General features: G+C 36.7%; 1 pseudogene; it reads right to left on the reverse strand.

Annotated features, from left to right (window-relative positions):
- Positions 1 to 1,893: 1,893 nt before the first annotated feature.
- LOC118592911 lies at positions 1,894 to 7,120 on the reverse strand (annotated as a pseudogene).
- Between the last annotated feature and the right edge of the window lie 957 nt (positions 7,121 to 8,077).

The following is an 8,077-nucleotide window of genomic DNA, read 5'->3' on the forward strand; positions in this document are numbered from 1 at the left end:
CCTGGAACACCTTTTATAATTGATTACCAAGTATAAAAAATGTGGTGATTTGCTCTTCTGTTATGTTGCTGACTGAGAAGGGACAGATTGCTGAAGGATTGGAAAACCATTTTCCAAATGTGCTTTGACATTTTCCTGTGGGGAGTAATGAAAGCCACATATTTTGTTAGTGGCTAAAACTCTCTCACTATTTCATTTGATAGCTTGTTCTACCTCTGTCACAGTAGAGAGAAGGGAGCTATAAACCATTCATTAGTAATGAAATCACAGATATATGAAAAAGTGACATCTATTTTAGTCCACATTATGCATACAATTTAACATGTACAATTGTGTCTGTGCTTATCTGTATGTGCATGTGTGTGTCTTCATGGGTGTGTGCATTTGTTTCATGAGGAAGTGTGTGAGGTCACATGCTTGCACCTCACTGGAGAAGAGAGGTTAAGGCTGGGTTTTCCTCAATCACTCTACAACTCATATTTTGAGAAAGAGTCTTACTGAGTATAGAACTTACCAATTCATCTAGGTTGGCTGGCAAACAAGCCATGTAATCATGTTTCTGGCTTATAATCGGCTCTGGGTTTAAAAAGTGTACCACAGTCTCTGCCTTTTTACATGGGGAATGTGAGCAAAACAAAGTTCTGACTTGTGGCTAGCAGTTTAGTATCTTGGATCATAATGAACAAGTAAAGTCAGAGGTGTGTAATAAAATCCCCAATATGTAATTAAAATAACAATAATACATTCAGAAATAACCTGAGGAAAAGGGCCATCACTTCAGATGAAGTATTCAATAAAGCTCCTCTAAGTAGATTTTTTTTTTTTTTTTTTTTTTTGGTGCCAAAATTTAAGTAAATGTGAAAAGCATTAGCCCTATGAAGTCAGCCTTGCCTTCTTAAACTCTTTCTACCTGTGGCCTCCTTTCTGCCCATGGACATTTATAGAATTAGCATATAGAGGTATTTAGTGGTGTTTCCCAATATTTATATGCACAAATTAAATTTTATTGGCAATAAATTAATTTTTCAAAATAGTTATTTGCAAAAAATTTCACCGCTTATTAAAGGCAAAAGTAGATTTTTCACGTGAATGAGAAAATTATACTTATTGACTTTGAATAAATAACTAAATATTATGAGCATTTTATATTATAGGGTACACACCATCTTAAAAATTGTTCATAGTTGACTGATGTTTTGATTTTATAATCCTCAATATTGTAAAAACATGTTTTAACCTATTTCAGAAATTGTCAGAAATTCTGTTCTAATCCTAAAACAAAATTAATTTAATAATTTTTAAATGAAAATTCAACTCAGTAACTCCAACAGCAGCTTTTAATCTCATCTGCATTTTTAAAGCAGAATGTGATTAGGAACTGTATTTCCTTTCCTAAGCCTGCTGAGTTATAGTACCTAGGGAAGTTAGGGGCTTTGTTGTCAGTACTTTGGGAAAAAAAGCCATATGGGGAATTCCTCTGTCAAGTTGTTTCAGCTTGTGTTCTTACTTCTAACACTCATACATGTAGAATGAACTATATGGGATAAAAATTTAAGATGAAACTTAAGCCATCTTTTTTCTAAAAATGATATGTCAAAGAGCACTACAATGACAAATGATTTGGGCTACTAAGGAATCCAGTTCCACAGCTAAACTCTTTGGAGCACAAAGTTAACAACAGGATACATTATGTCTTGCAACAAACATTTTGTTAGCCTATTGCATCAAACCAATAGTTTTACAGTACAAGAAGTAGAAAGAAAGTTTATCTTCCCCTTAGTATCCATGCCACACGGATATTTTAAATGTTAGCAAAACAAACAAAAATCCTGGAAAATAGATTATCAGAATGAATGAAGGTAAGCATTGTATATTTGATTTTTCTGGGAAAGTTTAGTCTACTTCCTCCATTTGTGATATGCCATCATCTCCTTCCAGGGACTGCATTTCTTCAGTTACAGGAGCACTAGTATCATCCACAGTAGAATCATCCTCATGAAGACCTTGATCAAGCTTTATTATCCTGTAGATCCTGTTAGCATGTGCCTGGGGATCTTCGAAACTTAAGCCAGGAGACAGGAGTGCAGATTCAGAGAGCAAGAAAACCATCCTTCACTGACTTTTCCGTCTTGTCAGCCTCTGCTTTTTACCTTAAGGTTTTGGTAACAGAGTGATAGAGTTTATCTCCAGGTGCTTCTTGGCTTCCATGTAAGCCACTGTTGAGTTGTCTCTGAGGGCTTGAGCTTTCATGGTTCTCTCAATGTTTGCTGTCCACTTCTATGTGCTTGTGACAATACAGCATGAAGATGTCACAAATTGGTTTCACACAAATCTTGTATCCACCTTTTCATCCAATATATCTTTCATAATTTCACAGAGATTTTCAAATTTTGTCTTTTACTCTTCCTGCTTCTTTTTCTCCTCTTCATCTGGAATTTCCAGTCCTTTTTTAGTAACTGATGCCAAAGTTTTGCCCTGAAATTCCTTCAGCTGTTGGACACAATACTCATCAATGGGATTGATCACATAGATTACTTCTAAGCCACTCTTTCTTCGTGAGATATTCTAAAAAAGGCTGTGTTAGTGAGTTAATCCCTGGTTTCACCTGTGATGAAAGACACACGCTTCTGGTTTTCTCCATTCTGGTGCAGTAGTCCTTGTGAGAAACCATCTCACTCCCACAAGCAGATGTGTAGAATTGCAGCAACACAGAAAGTTTCTTCTGATTTTGAGAGTTACTTCCAAGGTTTAGGTTTTTTAAGAAATGCTCACAAAACTTTTTTTTGTGGTTCTCTCTATCTTTTGCCAGTTCAGTAACTAGTTCTAAGCATTTCTTGACCAAATTATTTCTGATAACTTTCAAAATTTTGCTTTGCTTTGCTGCAGCTTTTCCTAGGAAATATGTAAAGAGAGATCCTTAGAATCTCCCACTCCTCTATGGCTTTTGGGAACTTGTTACCCATGCTGGATTATGTTGCAGAGCCTTGACACAATGGGAAGAGTTCAGTCCTGCCTCAGTTTGATGTGCCATGCTTTGATCAAGACCATGGGAGGCCTGCCCCTTTCTAAATGGGCATGGAAGAGGAATGGAAGGGGAGAAGGATAGATAAGAAGAAGGAGGGGAAACTGAGGTTTGTATGTAACATAAGTAAAACAACATTTTTTAAATAAGAAAGTAAATTCAGAAAACCAGGGATTAACTCCTCACGGTTAATCTATTATGAAAGAACATACAAGTTGGTTTTTTTGTTTTTTGTTTTTCTCTTTTAAACAGATCAAAAGAAGCATGTGTTGGGACAAGAAGAAGACTCTGGAACTCCAATTGTCTTTCAACAACAACAACAAAAATACTTTCTGCCAAATATCCTTCTCAATCTTCTGCTGGTTAACTGCACTGACTGGATAATTTCTGTCTGTAAGGCAGAAGTCTCAAACTCTTCCTCCTCCATTGTTTGGTCTTGGTTTTGAGTTTTCTCAGGCATCTTTGCTGAGTGACCATGCATGAAATCTGACTAGCCCCATATGACAGTGAAGCAATTAGCCCCACAGGACATTTTAATCTAACATTTTAACATGAATGCAATCCAAAGACATACTGCTCTGCTATGTAGAAGCTGCTAGAAAAATATTGATAATAGTCTAAGGAAGCAGAAATCTGTGTGTATACATTGAAATGCTGCCACTTACAACATTAAATACTATAAATCAAAGGTAAGATGCTCCAGGTAACATTGTTTAGTGGTGTGTGGAGTGATGGATGCAGTGTGAATAGTGCATAGGTGATATGTTCAGACCAAGACTACAGTGCAATTGAGAGATACAACTTACAAACATGCATGCTTATTAGAAACAATAAAGCTACAATACTTGAGAAAAAACAGTAGGCATAGAATAGTCTCTGAGGTATGGGTCTCAGCACAGCCTTACATATGGAATTGCAAAGGCTATTGTAGGCATGTAGATGTTAGGTTAAGAGGGCTGTGTTCTTATTTAAAAAGCAGTAACATTCAAATAGAGGAACAGCATATTGGTCAAACCTTATCAGTGAAGCTTCATGTTGCAGCAGATGATAATTAATGGAGACCCACAGCCAGACAATAGGTAGACAGTGAGAAAATTTGGATAATTTAACTCTAAATGAGATTTCTTTATCCAACACCACTGCAAGCTTTAAGGATCTATAAAAAAGAGGAGGCATAAAGAATGCAAGAACCTTACATGGTAGATGACTACAAGGAAACAGTTTCCTCCAGATACAACAAGTCCAATATACATAGGAGCTCACTGAGATTGTGGCAGCATGGACACTTTCAAATCAAACAGAAATCTAGCACTGAGATACGGAATTGTAAACAAAGTCCCAGCCTTAACAAGAAAATATTTGAAATTGAAACCTTTTGGGAACAGGAAAATCAATTCTTTTCAATGGAATGTTGCAGAGTATATCACCCATACTTCAGGGCAGGCCACATTCCCAGGAATAAGTAGCCAACATAATAGACTCCATGCATTCTTGTGCACTTTTTGATTTTTTTTCATATTTTTACCTTATTGGGTTTTTCATTTGTTCTAATTTTATCTTGATTTTACTTATTTTAAAGATATATAGAGTAAGAAAGAACAGGAAGTGGGGTGAGGAGAGTGGTGGAGAGAATCTGATAGGAATTGGGGAAGGATAAAGAATATGACCAAAATATATTCCATGAAAAAAGTAATAAAAACTTCCTCTGTAAAAACAAACAAACAAAATCACTAGCATTCAAAAGTCATTTCAAGGCTTACAAAACCAAAGATTATCCTCCTGGGTGAGGCAAAATGAAATGATATGGAGTGAACGGGCACAGGCTAGAGATATTAAATGAAGAACTGACAAACCTGTTGAATCATCAGTCTGTGATGTGAAAGAAACAGTCAAAGATGTGAGTATCTTGTGATTTTCCTTTTTCTATTTTTATGTATGTAGTACACACATGTATGAATACATTTTTTCATATGTGTTTGTCACACAGGTGTGTACATGTACATGTATTCACAGGCACAGGAGTTGAAAAGTTGATATTGAAAATTATCCTCAACTGTTCCCAACCTTTTCCCCTGAATCAGGATCACTCAATGAAAACTATGTATCACCAATATAGCTAATCTTGTTAACCAGGTTGTCATGATGGTACCATATCTACCTTCCAAGGCTGAAATTGCACCTGGACTTACATATCCTCCTGACATTTAAGAGATTGAGAATCAAATACAGTGAATGAACAGTAGATGTGTTTTTACATTGAGCCAGCTTCCAGAAACTACTTTAGTTTCTTATTTCTTTGCTTATTGTTTCCTTTGCTTCAGAGTTTAGAGATAAATGGTTCCCTAAATAAGTGACTAGAGCAAAACCTGGAAAACCACTGAGTTCAGAATTGTATTTGAAGCCTAAGTTTGAGTTTGTCTTTTAATTATGCAAATAAAAGTGGAGGAAAGTGAAGGAATACATTACCTGTTTGGGTTTCCAAAGATCATTTTTGCTATCACATATAGTATTATACTATGTTGTCTACAATTTTCCTCAAATTGAGAAGTCTCTTAGGAAGGAGACTCATTATGATTCAAAAGTAAATATGAGATCCTGAAACTCATAAAATTCACAAGGCCCATTCTCAAGAATGTATTCTCAGTAGCAATAGCTCAGAAGAGACACTTCACCTTGCTAGGCTCTCTAAGTGTCCCATAGGGAGCTGCAGGAATTCTCACTCCTGCATGCAGTTGCTTTGGAGTCCTCTATGTTCCTGTTGGTAGCCTTTTTCAACATTATCTCATCAGCGAGTCCAGGGAACTCCTTAGTCCTCTTAACTAGACTGGAATGACACTGTTTCTTTGGTGTGTCTAGATGCCATATCTGTAGAGAACAGATATTTTGTTACATCTCTCCAGAAAAAGTCACAAAACATGAATATAGAGACACCTCTATACACAACTGGCATTTTTCTTAATTGCTGATACTCCCTTGGTGTCCTGATACAGTTGCCTTTTTCTGATTATGGGAAAACTTAATCATAGCTGTATATATTTTCAGTATGTCAAATTAGTGCAGAATATTGCCAGTTTCCTGCCATATAAATATCTTCTACTTGCATTCCCCAAGATTTAGGATTCTTCAGCATGGAAATGGAATGCAAAAATGGTCAAGATGTCCAGAGCTATCAGTAAAGAGAGAAAGATGAACAGCAAAAACCATATTTCAGTGGCTAAACAAAACCTAGAAGCTCGTTGTCAGGATCAACTCATCAAGAGAAAGCCATCTAGATTCTCATAGATCAGGACAATGAAAGAAGAAGAAATTTTAGAAGCCAAGAGAAAAGTTAATGAAGAAAAAGATAAACATTGCCTGTGTCAAATTTGCTGAATATTCAAATGGGATAATAATGCTAAATTGACCAGAGCCTTAGTACCTCCTTGGAAGAGATATAAAGAAATCCTAAGTACAAAATTTGGAGGTGATGAAGGAAAACGGAAGAAAAATCATGGCATATAACTCCACTGTGAAGGACAGATGTTTCAGGCAGAAATTGTATTTTGTCTTTTCCACCTTTTAATGAATATATTTATTTTTCAACAGAAAGCCAAATCAATGTGAATATGGCTAAGGCAGCACTGGGATGTTCTTGTACCTAGAATAATTTATCCCTACATTCACATTTCCATCAGGTGCTCACTTCCTTTAAGCAGAGAATTTTATTATTATCATTGATAGTATTTTTACTAATTTCCACTATAAATATACATTTATGTAGACATGGCACTGGTTTGCATAAGGCCATTTTTACACAAGTATATTTTGTACCTATATAGGTCAGCTCATAGAGTGTTTGCCTAGAAATTTTCTTTTAATGTATATCTTACAAACTACTATAGTTGGCTTCAACTGACAACTTAACACATCCATCTAAGGGAGTCTTAATTGAGACTTTGGTCAGATCAGATTGTCCAGTGGCTGTGTTTGTGACAATATCTTGGAAGATTCTTAATGTAGGAAGAACCAACCTTCAGTGGGCAGCACCATCCCTAGCAGGTGTGCCTGGTTGTGTATAGGGTGTGGGTCAGAGGATGGGAATGTCTGCTGAACAAGCATGAATACCTGAGCTCAGGTCCCTATCATCCTTGTAACTGTATGTGAATACCAGAACTGCTGAAGGTAAAGACAGAGGATTTCTGGAATTCACTAGCTGTCAGTCAAGCTCTAGATCTTTTGAGAGCCATGTCTCAAGACAATAAGGCAAAAAGCCAGATAACTTCTTTTGGCCTCTGTAAGTATATATGATTACGTGCATATATATGAACACATATAACACGTACTCAAAAGAGTAAAACTGAAAAGCAGTGTCTCATGGCAAAGCCTTCTTCAGTTTGAACACAGAAGTGTTTATCCAGCTGTGCTAAATACATGGAGAGTCATCTAATGACTTTTCATTAGCACTAGACTAATGTTTTCAAATCCTCATACTTAAACACATTCCATACACCATGTTTTTATCTAATGTTCTACTGAGTTTGAAAGAGAGGCACATTCCAAGGCAGTTTGAACAACCAAAAATGCTCTACTGAAAGCAAGGTTCAATACCAGTATTCCTGGGGGTGGGGGCAATATGTGTCTGTACAGTACTCCCATCAGTCTTCAGTTCATTTTGTTAGCAGAGGTAGAAGTCTTGCCAGAAGAGACGCTGGCATTCTGCTTCACATGTCTTGCTGTATGGTATCAGCTCATATACTAGGAAAACAAAGAACATTGTTTGGACCCCAGTGACCTTTGCAACTTTTCCTGGAGTGCCATGGCTGCCCATCAGCCCCACATGGCACCCTCTGAAACCACCACCACTGTTGTTCTTCAGAGGAATTTATGCAGGTCTAGGACTCAGGGGGAGCTCCAAAATTCATCTTTACAAAACTAGGAAACATAAGATTTGCTCCCAAAAAAAAATGCTTAAATTTTCCCTCCTACTTTAATTTAGAGAAGTGGTGAGTTTGTGATGCATCTATGGTGCATGTATGCATATGTCTGTTCATAGTGCTCATTAATTTCTAGAGGTAC

This window comes from Onychomys torridus, chromosome 11 (assembly GCF_903995425.1).
Source record: "Onychomys torridus chromosome 11, mOncTor1.1, whole genome shotgun sequence".
NCBI lineage: Eukaryota > Metazoa > Chordata > Mammalia > Rodentia > Cricetidae > Onychomys > Onychomys torridus.